This window comes from Lissotriton vulgaris, chromosome 6, assembly GCF_964263255.1.
Source record: "Lissotriton vulgaris chromosome 6, aLisVul1.2, whole genome shotgun sequence".
Lineage (NCBI taxonomy): Eukaryota > Metazoa > Chordata > Amphibia > Caudata > Salamandridae > Lissotriton > Lissotriton vulgaris.
Genome location: NC_141694.1, coordinates 1,369,169,069 through 1,369,185,715, shown reverse-complemented (window position 1 = coordinate 1,369,185,715; position 16,647 = coordinate 1,369,169,069). Strand labels below are relative to the sequence as shown.

Below are 16,647 nucleotides of genomic sequence, written 5' to 3'. Positions count from 1 at the left end.
ACCACCAATTCCAGGTGCTGTTGCGGCAGTCAGGAGGCCATAATATGCTTGGTGAGATTGTTGCAGTCTCGCCAAGCATATTGCGAGTTTCCTCTCTTCCAGAGGTGTCATTGTGGTTCCTTCTCCATGAACACTGTGGCAGAGAAGAAATAAAGGGGGCCCCCTGTGTGCATGCAACCCAGTTCCTGCATGGCATGGACTTTAGAGTCCATGCTGTGCAGGAACTGTTTTTGGCATTCCCACTGCTGTGCCCATTTTCTGAAGCACTGCTGTGGGAAGGCCAAAAGTCTGGCTGCCAGACAGGAGGATACTCCTAATCTGTCCACAGCGTTGGGGGTGCAGCGGCAGGGCAGACCTGGCGCTGCACCACCAAAGACATAATCGGGCCCTCACTCTTGGATCAATGTGTAACTACATGACATGTGTTCCTCTGTGCATCACTGTGGCCCTGGGTGTGTTAGTGCACTTTGTACCAGCTATAAAAAGAAACCTCTTCGGCAGACCGGCGGGCGACCTTTCTGTTTTCATTAAACACGAATGCGCCCTTGAAGCTACAGATATTAACCTGTACTCATCAGGGCTGCAAACTCTACAGATTTAAGGCCTGGTCCAGAGTTCACACCCAACGCACTTGTTGATAATTTATTGTTATATCGATCCCACACAGACCACCATGAAGCATCAGCTGGGAATATTAACATGGAAAATAGATGACCTACTATTCAAGCATCCATCAAATCAGGTTATCCTAGCTGGGGACTTCTATCCGAGGGACCTCGACAAAGCTGGCTCCCCTCCTCAAGGCCAAGGCAGGGCAGCAGCCCTCCAATACCTTCTCAATAATCACAAACTGATCTCAACTTAGACATGGAAAAAAGCCTGTTTAAACACCTGGGAACCCTTGCCCACTTTTCAGAATTTTTAAAGGATCGACTACATCATGGCCAGTGAAGGGCTAGCGGCCAAATTGAAAGACTTTGTAGTTGAAGATCAAATGGACAGAGATCACAGGCCACTGAGAGCAGTGTTTTAGTTGGAAGTCCCGTCAGCCATCAACCTCCCAGAGCATACTCTCCAAACATGGATGGAACAAAAACATGAAGAACGCCTGTCCCCTACATGTTCTCCCATAAAAAACTGGGAGAACATTGTTAAGGAATTACTAGCAAAGTTCAGGAACCCCCAGCCCCACTGCACCAGGGCTAATGGGCAAACAAGATCAGGCTGCAGCTGGTCAAATAAAGGCATACAAGAAAGTAAATGGCTACTCCGTAAGGCACTCGCAACAAAGAAAAGACAGGGCAATCAATCAGAGGGCCCATCCGTGGCGTCATTGAGGGCAGCCCTAAGGAAAAAGATATGGGTACATAAAAATGCTCATACAGAAAGGGAATTGCTCAGAGTCTTTTCCCTGCTCAAGGAAAAGATCCTCGCAGGATTATGGAGACACATAAACCAGCTGAGCAATCAAGGGGCCCAGAGAGAAAATAGCATAGCCAAAAAAGATTGGATGACATACGTGAAGCAGCTATACGTACTCACACCAACTAACACAGCCAGCAGAGAGGGGTCCAGCAGCAGAGAAGGACGACCTGGGCCAGCAAATGCTAACCCAGGTGACACGACCCACAGCCCAGGCAAATTGCCAATGGTTATTGGTACCCAGGCGGCAGCGCAAGGCATTCGAGCCGAATGGACAAACCTGCAAATGGTCATCAAGACTATTAAGGACCCAGCACCGGTCTTTAAATGGCCTCCGACATCTGGGCAGAAATCCTAACTCTGCTCTATAATAACACCTTCTTGACAGCCATAACTCCTGATTCTTGGAAGGGTTCAATTTTGATACCGATTTTCAAAAAAGGGGATTGACTCAAGCCATCAAACTACAGGCTAATAGCCTTGCTTGACCTGGAAGCAAAGGCATATGCTCAACTACAACTGAAGGACTTGGAGAAGTGGGCCGAAGAAAAAAGCATAATACCCTACTACCAGACCAGCTTCAGGTCACAGTCATCAACTTCGGACAACATATTGGCATTGACTTACTTATGATCCCAGGCAACCCTGAAGAATCACCCACCGCTTTTCTGCTGTTTTGTGGACTATAGTACAGCCTTCGATAAAGTGGTCCGGAAATGACTATGGTGTTAGTTAGAAAACTGGGGCATCCCACCAAACTTATTGAAGGCAATCAGATCTCTCTATGAATTTACCTCAAAACGAGCGGCCGCACAGTGTCCCCCAAAATATACACGGTGAATGGGTTGAGGCAAGAATGCGTGCTGGCCCCCATCCTCTTCAACCTCTACACAGCAGATCTGGGGGAGGCCTAAAAGTAGCTAGTCTTGTAGCTCCAAAACAAGTAAGCATGAGGTTGCCGGTGCTACAATACGCTGACGATACAGCTATACTGGATCATACAAGGGTGGGCCTACAAAGAGCCCTAAATGCTTTAAGCAGCTTTAACAACACCAACAACCTGACTGTCAACCAAGGAAAGACCAAGGTAGTCATTTTCGGGACATACCATCGGAAGATGAACACACAATGGCTAATGGGCAATCTACAAATCAACACGGTGGATTCATACAATTACTTAGGAGTTTGGCTGACAGAGCGGGCCAAGGAGAAGGCCCATCTGAAACAATTGAGCTCAAAGGCCAGCAAGGTCACACACCTATTAAAACAATTAAGCCACCACTTGACTGGCCGTCTGCTGGCCCAATATTAACTGTCCTAAAAGCCAAACTATCTCCAGCTATTAGCTACGGCCAACAGGCCGTTCCCGATCTACTGGATGCTGCCCTATACTCAGCCCAAGTAAAGGCATACAAAACTGTGCTCTACATCCCAAGGTCAGCCAGGAACGCAAGGCTAAGACTGGAGCTAGGCTTAGCTAGGCCACACATGACATGCCAGGGGGAGATTATAAAGTTATACTTAAGGATACTAAAGGCCCCGATCCACTCTTTTAAACACCACCTGAGAACAATCTTCGAAGGGTCAGGCACCGCCTGGCGCATCAGCCTATGAAAAGCACTTACAACACTGAGGATCAAGGAAGACAGCATTCCACAGACGGACATCCTCTAAATGCTTGGAAAAGATCCATAAACCAGCAAGTCCGAAAAACCTCCTTTGATCTGGATATCAAATATCTCCACTCAAGAGCCCACCTAGACCCTCTGAATAACTCCTACAAAGTAGGCAAAGCACAACCTTACCTAAGTGTGGCTCTCACTCTACTGCCCAAAGTAAAATACTCTATATGAGGCTAACAATACTAGGAATTGCTGACTTCAAAGCCGTATGGGCCCGTAAGGGGGAATCTACAAACTGCAGACTATGCCCCTACACGAGGGAATCCTGGCTGCATCTCCTATGTTGCTGCCCGAATTTTAACTAAGATCATTGGTGATTCCTGCGTCCAATCTGTATTGCGAATGGAATAAAGTCTTGCAGTGGAGCGTCAGCCTTGTGCCTTTCCATTACCAACACAACACTAGCAAGATTGGCAAAATGTACTCATCAAATCAGGATCGCTCTAAAAGCAGCTAATGAAAGCTACAAAAATCTGGTGAAGGGTACTACAAACCTGGAAGAAGCAGGCTCAGTGGACCTAAAACACCCCTAGCCTGCCAGTCCATGACCACGTCAACATTAGCGAGGGCCAAAAGGATTGTAAGAGTTGATGTCCTTTATTCCATACAGCTGTTTACCCAGTGAGGCTTAAAAAGAGGACTTCATGAAATTGTGCAAGGGAACCTGGCATTGACTATAACCCCCGTGGAGGGACAATCATGCTGGCACAGGGGTGCTGCCTCAATTTTACGTAAGATAAACAGTTGCTTTTAGTATTATGTTTTTAGTTTTTATATGTCATCCTTTTTTTACTGTAATAATTTTAATTAATTGATCGGTTAATAAACAAATACAAAAGTGTTAGTGCATGCATAAGTGAGTATATGGATATGTGAGGGTATTAATGAGTATTTGCCTGGGTGTGTCCATGCATGCATCAGTGTGTGCTCGGGTGTGTCAGTGCATGCAAGTGTGTATCTGGGTGTATTAGTGTATGCGTGAGTGTGTGCCTGGGTGTGTAAATGTATGATTTAGTATGTGCCTGGATGTTTCAGTGGATGCATCAGTGTATGTCTGGTTATCTTCCTGTAAGCATGATTCTATGCCTGGGTGTGTTAGTGTACACATAAGTGTGTGCTTGAGTATGTTAGTGTATGCATCAGTGTTTTCCTGGGTGGATTCTGTTTACATTTGAGTGTGCATGGGTGTGTCAGTGTGCGCGTCAGTGTATGTCTACCTACAACCTACACTATCAGTGACTTTTATGTATAAAAAAGGTAGTTTAAGACTTGGCAAGCAATCTTAAATGGCTACTCAACCTGGCATTAAAACTGTACACACAGCCTGTGCAGTAGAAGGCCCAAAACATGCTTAAATGGCTACTTGTTTGTATAGGTGACTTAGAGTTTCGGTACTTGAGTAGATATCTAAATAACTATATCAGACTGTCTCTGAGAGTGCCACTGAATGTGTAAGTAACTATGTCATGATATGACTGATTATCTTAATATATATATATATAGGTCATCTGGACAGGAGGGGCATTACTCCTATTAGTGTATAATAATGAATCTCTTAACAAATACAACACAGCATTTCTGGTTGAACAGAATATGTTTTGAATGCTCAATTTGCAGAGTAGAAGAGGACTTGAAATAAATTCCAGTCCAGATTTTTAATGCAATATTATGCTTTGTGACGGTACACCAATACTCACCATGGGAACTGCTCTCAGTAACAACAATTGAACGTTGTAATTGTTTTCTTTTGAAATGACTCATTTACGAGTTCTATGTTCAGTTCAGTAGTATTCTGAGAAGCAAATGGAATGTGCTATAGAAACTATAAAGGTCGCACACCAACACACATTCCTTTTAAAGCTGCTACTATTGGTTTAGTATATGGTCTATGTCTATTCGTTTTTAACTTTAAATGGAGCATCAAGCGGGTGGATTGCAGATTGAAAAAGGCAGTTTCACTGCTGAAAAGCGTATCTCTGTGTTCCTGCATCTGGGGTAACTTGACCCAATAAACAGGCTTGTTTACCTTGAGCACGAGTGTTGGTTTTCATTCTCATAATGGAGTTTGGAATATGCTTTTGAAATTTTTGTGCTGGCTGCAGCGCTGCTTCTGAGCACCACCAGTGATTAGGTATCACACCAGCATTGCCGCATTTTTCTTTGAAGTATAAGGCAGGTGTGCCCCAAAGTTTGGAGCAAGACGATGGAGACGAGAGAGAGGCAACGGTGGAGTAAAGTTCAGCTCTAGGAGCAGTGATTCCTTTGGTGGGGACTTTGGATCGTCCACTATCAGCCGGGCTCCCACCCTAGGAATACTACTCAGACTTGGAGACGGGCACCGCAAAGAAGGCTTAGGCTGAGCAGTGGAGCCGTGGGATCCAAGCATTGATTGAGAAACTTTTTTTAAACCAGACGCATGAATTTAATTTGTCCATGCTGCCGCTGCTGTGAGTATTCCAGCTGGACATAAGTATAATGAGACTCTAAAGGTTGTCCTTGGGGGGCAACTACCCTTCGTATTACCTCCAGTGAGTCCCAATCAGCAGGACTGCTGAGACCTGAAAGCAGGCCTCGCCCCCTTTCTCCACCACTCTGCAAACTCATCTCCTGACACACTACTAGTAGGGGATAAAATCCACTTGGCAATTGAGGGTCCTTGGGGGTCAACTAACTCTTTGGTTACCTCCAGCGAGTCCCACATAATGGGTTTACTAAGAGTTTTTTGGTGGCACACTACTTGTTGGGGGGAGAAGTCTACTTTAGTCCTGAGGACCTCGGGAGACAAGGTGACCTCATCCCACACCAGCAGTGCTCCGAAAGGTGCATTTGCTTAGTGGTGAAGAAATGGGGCATGGCTTAAGACCACCTCTCAGCAATCCCATTGTGTAGGGCTTACTGGAGGTAACAGAATACCTTTTTGGCCCCTACAGACCCTCAACAGCCAAGGGGACTACATAATCAAACCAAGAACACACCAGGAGGCGCATTTGCAGAGTAGTGAAGAAAGGGGCGGGCCTCCTGCGAGTTGCTGTTTTTTTTTTCTTTTGTTTTGTTTTTAGGGAGGGGGGCTTCATGAACACACTTTCCTGGACCATTTTGGCCCCCAGGCACCCCATCCCCTGGGGTGTGACCCTTATTTTTTATTAAAAAAACAGGAGGGGCCCGTGACCTCCCTCAATGGCTAAATACAGCCCCGGACCCCACCCCCCGGGGCCAGGCATGTATATATATTTTTTTTAATGGGAGGGGGCCGTGTGGCCCCCTCCTCAGACCAATTTTGGCCCCGGGGACCCCATTGCCTTGGACCGCTTTATATTTTACCTCAACAGAGCTTTTTAGTCCCCCATGAAGTATCTGCACACCTATCGGACCAGGGAAGACAATGGGGAGGTCAAGTTGCCGGCCTATGCAGCTCTGCCCAGTTGGGAGGCCTACATTGTTGGGGTAATACATTTTTAGGACACAAACTAGAGGTCTCAAAGGAAGAAGACTCAGAAGGCCCAGGGCCAAAGGTAACATGCTGCCCGCAACCTTTTGTCAATCATTGTCCTTGAAACCGGATAAAGCTAAGAATCTATTAATAGACAGGAATTGATCTGCGGGATACAAAGGCTGAAGAGAGAGTTGTCTGTTCCCAAGACTTGAATTTACTGGTTCAAATGTTTATAGATTACATCCAGAGGCAGCATCCTTAGTGCCCCGGCCTGAATGTTACCTTCTCTCGCTTGAGCCAAGATTTCTCCATCAACTTTAGGGTGACAAAACCTTACAATTTTGCAGACCCTGGGGCAGGAGGAAGGCCTACTCCTCTAACCCTCCTATCAAAAAGAACATCCTTGAACAAATTAGTTCCACACTTAGCATTATAATGGATCCATTGTGTCACCTTGTTCTTCAATTCAGACATAGACTCTGTAGCTCTGGGGGCCAAACCAGGGACATTTGGCAACACAACCACTTACGGGCAAGATTCTGGAGGGCCTCTTAGAGTATATCTATTTGTATCTCTTCTCTATGTATATAGAGATAACTCTAATCACTAGTATATGTAGTAGACCTTTGTACTCTCTACCATTCCTTTGTGACTCTTAGAGTATATCCATTTGTATCCCTTCCCTATGTATATAGAGATAATCACTAGTATATGCAGTAGACCCTTGTACTGTCTACCATTCCTATGTGACGCTTAGAGTATATCCATTCATATCCCTTCCCTATGTATATAGAGATAACTATAATCACCAGTCTCTTTTTTGTGTGACTTTACATCTTGTACATTTGATTTTTTTTTTGTGTGTATCTTTTATGTAACGCATGTAATCCTAAATCCTTATGTTTTGCAACTGGTTCTCATATAAAGCGCTCTGACACCTTCGGGTAAAGTTTGCGCTATATTAAATCGCATTAAAAAAATAATCAATGCAAATGCAAGATGCTTTTGGTTACTTTACTTTTTCCCCATCACTGACAATGCCGATAGGGTTGGCTTTAAAGTGCCACCCATCATTTGTGCCCGCAGCGCATGTAAACAGATGTGTGAATGGCTATGCTTGATGGGTTAGCATATTAAAGCCAGTCCTATCGGTTTTGCCAGTGCCTGTGTTTATAGAGGTTAATTAGTTTATGTTAGCGTGCCGCACTTCTGGTGTGCAGGTGGAGTGAAAGACATGAAGCTGCTAAGCGAAGTATGAGCTGCACGTACGGCAGAGCCTGGAACTGCATTTTACATTGTCAGTCATCTCATAAATAATCTGTGACAGTAAATTAAAATACATTGCACATTCTATGAGGGCAGATTGGATCCTTGGGCACTCTGGGCAGAAATCTTAACAATCAACTCATGTGCAATATTACTGAAACAGAAGAAGTTAATCATGTCTAATGGTTCCCCAGGAGTTTGCCAGACATAAAGAAAGTAAGAAATACACTGAATTGAAAATGGCATTTGCCCTCAAGCAATTGAGACATCCAGGAACACAGAGGAAAATTACTCATGTGCCTTGAACAAAATATATAATTGACTTGCTCTGGGAAAGAAAGGGATGCGCCCTTTGTAAAAATGAGTTTGTGGAAGATTCGAGACCTTTAGTGTTTTGCCTTGCAACTACCAATAGATTACAAGGCAACACGGCGCGCAGCCCAAAATCCCTCTCACCCTCACTCTATTTGTATCTCTGTTTACCCTTTGCTAGAATGCATCAAAGCAAAATCGAAAACACGTATTTTATGTGTTACCACATGAACACAGCACGAAGAGCCACATTCACAGAGCCTTTTTCACGTGCAATACGGACATACGCCTGCCCAGCTTATAAAGGGGCGCGGAAATTCTGGTTGAAACCCGTCTGTAGGGAATTAGGGCTGAGGTGCCATAGCCAGGCACTACGTGTCCTCTCTACAGATTCTTCATCTGCCAGCATGATCTGTGGGGTGGCTACATTTTTGGGAAGTGCGTGGATGACACGTTCCCGCTTACTGAAACTACAATTTGGAGGTTCCATTAGTTGAGGACGATTTTATTGCCAGGAAATTGACGAATGAGGTGTCCATGCTTCTACTGTATTTTATAATCTTTTATTGGTATTTGAAATGTCATGTATATGTATTCTTTTATGGTGATAAATTGCCGAATAAAGATATTCAAACATACAAAAGAAAATGGCTCCAAAGTATTTTCAAAAGGTGATCTTCCAGCTGAAAATATTTTACTCATACCGAATTATATTGTGCGTGAGTAAATCCTAGTAAATGGACAATGGGTGTATGGAGTTAGATTTCCCTGGAAAACTATGGGAATAGATACAAAGTTAAGAGTTGCAGATGTTCTCACCTCTTCGACCGTGAACATGGACAGGGGCTACTCCTGTAGGCAAGGAGTAAATCTCTTTCCAAGCACCTGTAACATGTGTGTTAATGAATGGAAAGGGATTGATTTGGAGGGAAATTATTTTAAAATTGTGACCTTGCGCATAGGCAATTTTATTTCACCATGCAGTATTGTACAACATGTATAATTGTGTCCTTGTGCAAAGGCAATGGTATTTCACCATGCATTATTGTACAACATGTATAATTGTGCTAGTGGAAATGACTCCACATTGTCCCACACAAGAGTTCACAAAGATTTTGCAGATTTTGGTCTCGAGGTAAGTGACTATCACCCTTGCCACATACCTTCGGGAAAGCGTTATGAATTTCTGAAAGTCAAGCATCTGCACCCTTGCCAAGTCGTAGACTGACATCTTCAGATTTACTGCTCCCTTTGTGAGTGAGGCCCAAAGCATTCTACACATGGGTGAAAAAATACAACTGTGTTCCTCTTGCAAGCATCACTCTGAAGCAATATTTTTCCGAATGGATGGAACTGCATTGGGTCTCAAGGAAGGCTGAGGAAAATTAATGTCTGGCTTTTTGAGCCCAAACAAATGCAGCACTGCAAGCACATCCTACCTATTTCCTACTGTTGGATTGGGGAATAATAGAAAAACTTCTGTCTTTCCCTAAAAAAACTTAAGGTCATATTTACAATCCCCTTTGCATCACTCTTTATTTTTTTATTTATAATGTTTTTTATAGCGCAAACGTGACCCAAGTGGGTATCAGAACGCTTCACATAATTACGGAAAAAAAATCTGACAGAGCAGGGTAATTGGGTAAACAAGAGTTCTGCGATAATAGAACAAGACATAAATACAGTAAATACAGTAAATTAGCAGATGTGTGAGGAGGTGGTCTCAGCGCGTTGTTTCCGGGGGAGTAGTTACAATACAGGTTCAGAACGTATGCATAAGAAGTGCTTTGACTTCTTTTTTGAAGGAGGACGTTGAGGGATTCAGTCTGATTTCCGGAGGTTGGGCGTTCCAGATTTTTGGGGCGATACGGGAAAAGGCTCGGTTTAGGTTTTCTTTCTTTGCACATTTTGTGGTTTCAGCAGTAAAGTTCTAGAGCTCCTCAAAGATCTGCAACCTCACGAAAGTTTCAGTTTCTAGGCGAGGTACAGAGGAGTGTTAAGGTGAAGGGCTTTCTGAGCCATGCAAGCAATTTTAAGATGAATCCTAGCCTCAATAGGAAGCCAGTTTAGAGATTTCAAATCCGGCGTGATGTGGCTATTTCTTTTGGATCCAGAGATGAGCCTAGCCGCTGAGTTCAGAGAGGCCCTCAGCTGAGCCAACTTGTAGCGTGGAAGCCCAGAGAGAGTTGAGCTCCCATACTCCAATCTGGAGATGACTAATGCTTGCACAGCAGACTTCAAGTCTTCCGGAGGAAGGAAGGGTTTTAACTTTCTCATCAAAGTATGCTCATTTGGAAGTTCGCTCCTTTGGTGGCAGCGCTGATGTGTTCCTGCATGCTCAGGGCCTCATCAAGTATTATTCCAAGAAATTTGGTAGAGTCAATGATGTGTGGAACACAGTTGAGAGCCGTAAGCTGCCTCATATATTCAGTAATAGTCAAGGTCTCTTTGGGAGGAGAAATATGGAGGAATTCCGTTTTAATGGATTGAGATGATTGGAAGTCAACCAGTGTTGGGTTTTGAGTAGGGTCGAATCGAGTGAATTGATGTCTTTGGGGGAGGAGATTTTCAAGTACAATTGAGTATCGTCCGCGTACATGTGATACAGTATATTGGATGATTTGAGCATTCGCACTAAGGGCTCCATGAACAAGTTGAAGAGCGTGGGTGAGAGTGAGGACCCTTGAGGGACCCCGAGAGTGATCGGAGAAGAACTGGAGAGGGAGTGATTGACTTTAATTCTTTGCCATCTGTTATGAAGAAATGAGGTAAACTAATTCAGAACTGATCCTGAGAGACCCATCCTCCGTTCCAGTATTTCCAGGAGGTTGTCATGTTTGACAGTATCAAAAGCCGACGAGAGGTCAAGGAGGATTAGAAAGCAAGCTTCATTTCGGTCCAGCATTTTTAGAGCATCAGCAATTATGTGGGTAATGGCCATTTCGGTACAATGACCCTTGCAAAAGCCCGATTGGAATTGATCAAGAAGCTGGTATTGATTAATGTGGCTACAGAGTTGGACATGGACACAATTCTCTTGCAGCTTCGATAGCGTAGGAATGGTAGTGATTGGGTTGAAGTTATTACGGTTGTCTTGCTCAGCAGAGAGTATTTTAAGAATGGGCATAACATGGCCAGCCTTTAGACAGTCAGGAATCACAACTTGCTGTAAGGAGGCATTTACAATCTTGGTCAAGAATGGACCTAGAGACCTCTTCATTTCATTGAAGAACCTGGGTGGTAGCGGGTCATTGAAGTGGTTAGAGGGTTTAAGTGTAGTAAGTGTGCTATTTATAGAGATTTCGTCAAAGGGTGTGAAAAGGCTCAAGGAGGCTCTATTTTTGGGAGTGTACCTCAGAGCAGGGGGTGACTGGGGGGAGGGAGGGAAAGGGTCTGTCAGCTGGTTCATTGATATCTGGAGGTCAGTTTTAATCTTATCCATCTTTCCAAGGAAAAAGTAACAGAAATCATCACAATTTGGCTGTATAACGGAGGCCGTTGGCAAAAGAATGGGAAGATTGTTGGATTGGAGTTCAATTATTTCAAAAAGCTTTTTTAGACTGTTTCTGGCTTTATCAATTGACTTCTGAAGAAGATCGCTTTAGCGCTCGTAATGTATTTATTGTACCTGCTCCTCCTAGATCTCAGGAGCACAAGGTGTTCAAGAGATGGCAAGCAGCATGGTGCAAGAGCAACACAATTTCAAAATGAGATTTTTTGAAGCCACGCTAGGCCACCCTGCATGGCCCTGAGTGGTTTTATAAATCTCAAGTAATACAACTCAGCACAAATCACTGTGTAGAATTACTCTGCATCAAGAAAGCTTGTCCATGGGCATTGCGTGGATGTTCATTAAGCAACATCAATGGATTTTGATGCATTACCAGATTTACAGCGAGTGATAGACCTGGGAATGTGCTAAAAACATATGCCTCGCCAGGTGAGGCATAATGAGGAGAAATATGTTTATTTCTCCAAGAGTTTTCATCTTTCTCTGTGCGCTGCAGAAAGAGGAAAAAGCCTTAGTTGTATTGTTTTTGTGCAGAGAGGTGCTCCTTCCTGCACAAAAGCAATCCTCCTTACAAAGCAGGCCCCCTTGCACAGTGATAGAATAATGCGCCATATTCCCTTTGAAAACATAAGCATTTGCTCTTTGAGAATGAGTACCACTGCAGCTGCCACTTATCTGATTCTCATAGTCTTAGTGGGAATTGCCACCTGTTGATTTCTGTTTGTAGAGCCGGTGTCATTGGTAGAGTCCTCTCTGGAATCTGAGACATCTACCACTTATTCAAACTCCAGCACTGGCAGAAAGAGTTAGAAGAGTAGGATCCTAGAAGGACTGGTGTGGATGTTCGTTGCTCTAGAGGGCTTCAGAGTCCAAATTTCTGGATTTATTTTGAGTTTTATAAATACTTTTGTCAGCTCATCAAGACACCAGTGAGTTTTTAATACAGTACCATCTTGTTCTCCTTTTTTTCCACACTTCATTTATGAGGAGCAATGCAGTTGACCTTAATTTTAAATGAAAATGCAATTATTTTGTATATATTCAAGTAAAGTAAAATGATATTTCTGAAGTATACATTTAAAAAAAACACCTAATGTCAAAAATATACTTTTTTTATTATGCATTACATAATTAAAAGTTATGCATGGAATTAATTGAAAGTAATTAATTTTTTTTATTAAATATTGATGTTGTGTTATTTATTACATTTTCGAAAAGGTTAATACAGTATTTTAATATCGATTAATAATTTTGTTTTCAAATATAGGAAATGTTTTAACAGGAAATAACATATATTTATATATTTAAATAGTTTTAATAATGTAATTTCTTTTAGCATCAGTTCCTATGGAATTTTATTTTTAGTCCATTTCTAAGGGAGGATGTTGTAGTACCAATGGAGGGTCATGTGTGGTGCTGGAGGTGCTTCAGCTCTGAACAGGAGAACATTTACTGCTGTTTTGGGCCCTTTTTGGCAGTAGTAACTATAGCAGTGCAGTTTGTGAATAGCAGTGGGGTTAATATTCTGTGGATGTTCACATGGTCCTCCCTAAACACCTCCTTACCTTCCCCTAAACTCCTCCTTACTCCCTTATAGTCAAGAGTACTCTTCATTATCCAGCTACTTCCCTCTATTTTTCCCACAATGTATAATAAAACGTATACATAGGTGTGCGGAGATCTCTGCATTTGTATCCGAGATCTGCACACATAAAAAAACAGTCAAGGCGAAGGCATAGAACTATGGAAGTTGGTTAGTGAATGGTATTTTATAGTACATTAGTAGCACTATTGTAATATGACTAAATGTTCTCTCAAATGCAGTTTGTGGATAGTCACCAAAGGTATTCCCTTTGTGAAAATCCATAATTTAGTAAAGAATAGTGAGCATGTATATACCCTTATAGGTGTCTTTTTATAATGACTCTTGAAGAATCTTTGCTGGAATTCACATGGAAATCTACTTTACAAAAATACATGTCAAGAAATGATTCAGCACTAAAGACTCTCTGCAAATTGAACAGAAAATGTATCAGAGTTCGGGAAGAGAAATTAGGTGAACCAAAATATATACTTATCTTCTGGTTTAGGGTAAGTCATGGCCTATGCTTAAATATCTTAATATCTCACACCTGACATCCTACAGATTCAGTCTCAATGCATCAACTTTGCTGGAGACCAGCACTGTTAATTAATGGGGCAGACCATTACATGACATATGGGGACAAACTGTGTGTGAGCACACATGAGAAATGCATCCAGAGGTATCACTCAGGACATTCTTGAGCAGACCAGCATGCAGATCAGCTGGGAGCCTAGCAGCCTCAAGCAAAGAAAATGTTAGGACAGAGAAAGCCATTAAAAGTTATCACAGGTAGTGAGTGTGCTTACCAGACAGAACTCTGGAGTTCTTGTGATCACTTGTGGTGCATCTTTCAGCTACCTTCTGGCCTCTAGTGAGAGGTTGAGACGGTGATGCCTCTTGAGTCCTTCGGATGGCAGGGGGTTTGTACAAAGGCATGTTGACAGTAATGAGCTGTTGTAATGCTCCCCTGAATAATTCCCACTTTGGCACTTTTTATGGTCCTGGTGGACACCTCAAAATGCAGACATGTTGCTCCTCACAGACAACCAGGATGTTTCCAGAGAATGGAGTGATCAACCAATGGACTCACTAATTTGTTCCCAAGGGAATGTTCTCCCATGAACCCATTTGTCCAGACCTGGATGATGGCAGCAATAGAGTGTCTTGGAGGTGCAGTAGCTGGACACAGGACCGATGTCTAATTAGGAATCTTTGTATTTATTTTTATATTATTAAAATGTGTAATTTGTATGTACCTGTTTGCTGCACTAGTGATATTATATTAAAACATGGCACACAAAAGATATTGCACAGACACCTTTTGTTCTACTGATATTACGATTACCCTTAACTGATTGTAAGTGTTGGTTTCGTGAAATAGTGAGGGCACGGTGGTAGTGGCTGCTGCCCACAAAGAAATAGCTTGCACAGCACAATCCCAAGTATACCTTCTCTTCTGACTTTTTTATCTCCTGCATGTGGCTGAGGAAAACAAATACTGGAACAGATCTCTTGCATTTACACATGGCCAACTGTGCAAAGGCTTCAGCCACTACTATACCTTGTAGGAAGAGAGTGCTGAGTGCCCTTCAATTATCCCCACTGAGGTGAAAGCTCTGCTCAACCTGGTTCTGTGGATTTCATAACTGTAGAAATGCGCACAGGCTCTTTATGGCAGTGCGTTACTGTTGGACTTGGCGTCTTTTAGTGTGTTTACTTGGCTTCTTTTGGCGTGTTTCCCCTGAGTTTTTGCTTTCTGGCCTCACGGTTTTGACTCTGTTTTTGCTGGTGTGATGATTCTGCGCACTTTCCTCACTGCTGATCAGTGGTAAAGTGCAAGTGGTCCTGTATAAAATGTGTTATGGATTGGTATTTCCATGATTGGCTTATTAGATTTATGTGTCAGTCCCTAGTAAAGTACACTGTGAGTGCCAGGGCCTATCAATCAACTGCTGTTGGTGGCCTGCAGCACTGGATTGTATCACCCACGCAAACAGCCCTTAAAGTGTAACTGTGACCTGCCATTGCAGAGCCTGTGCAGCCTGCGGCTGCCATGTCGACTTGACAAGTTCACACACTTGCAAGTCCCTAAACCTTCCCTTTTTTACATGTGAGTCACCCCTAAGGTAGGGCCAAGGTAACCCCACGGGCAGGGTGCATTGCATGTGAAAGGTAGGACATGCCATGGTGTGTGTGGCATGTATTGATAGCGAATTACAGCCTACTTTGTTTTTCACTATTGCAAGGCTACCTGTTCCCCATAGGCCAGAGTGGGCAGTTTGATTATAACATCCTAGAATCCTAACTGACTCAGGGAACATGGTAGAAATTAGAGTTTAGTATGCCTGAACTCAGAATGATAAAATGCATTTTTCGGTGAAGTTGGTTTTAACATTTTGTGTTTGAAAATACTCCTTTTAGAAAATGGGTATTTTCTGACCTAATCATCCTGCCTGCCTCTGCTATTTTCTGTATTGTCTGTCTGGTCTGTAAGTGACAGGGGCTGGGGAGACTCCAGGAGACAGGGTGACTCAGCACAGGCTGAATAGGCATCTCTACACATGGATGGGTGGGAGGAGTAGCACCTGGGTCTGAATAGGGCTGGGCTTGCCTTCCACAATCCTGGCTCCACCTCCTGGGGTGCGTTTGAGGACCCTGGCCCACACTGACAAAAGAAGAAGGCGCACACTGGCAGAATGCACCCCAAACTGGTTTGACTTAGGTCTAGGCCCCTCTGCCTTCAGAGGACAAAGGAATTGCTGGTATAAATATTGGGGACCAGGCCCCAAAACTTTAGAACTCACTGGAATCAAGGAACCTGGCAAGAAGAAGAGGTGGATGAGCTGCCAGGAGGAGTACTGGCCATTTGTTGTGTTGTTGCTTTTTTGGGTTGGCCTGCAGCTGCTGATTCTGCCTTGGGCAGTGAAAGGACTGGACTGAACTTTCCCTACTTGTGCTGAGTATCTCCAAGGGCCTGAAATTGAGCTGGCCTCCTGTTAAGAAGTCTCAGGGACTGCAAAGACTTCACCAGCCTCTAGGTACTGCTCCTGGTACTGCTGTTTCAGATGCCACAGAGAAGAGGGAACTGGGACCGACTCTGTCATCCGAATCCGCCACTGGCCTTGTGTCCTGAAGGCACTGCAGGCCGCACCGCACTGTCTCGCCCTGCACTGCCAGCCTTGTTGTCACCGACGCCATCTGCACGATCGTCACTGAGCCACTGCCTGCACCGCATCGAGAGGTACTGCAAGCCGCACTGCCTCGCTTCGCTGGCCTGGTCTCACCAACATGGTAGCCGTTGGCTCTATACCTGTGACCGCCTCGTCACGCACAGCTGTCCGGCTCAGCCAGCACCAATTCCTGCCAACCGACTCTGTCGATTGCATCGCAGCCTGCCAGCCCCACATCGAGTACCGTCTCGCCCTGCACCGCATGC

At 43.9% G+C, this 16,647-nt stretch overlaps 1 pseudogene; it reads right to left on the bottom strand.

The window, feature by feature from the left end:
- Positions 1 to 16,409, bottom strand: part of LOC147708884 (transmembrane protein 201-like) — a 50,165-nt pseudogene extending 33,756 nt beyond the window's left edge.
- Positions 16,410 to 16,647: the final 238 nt, after the last annotated feature.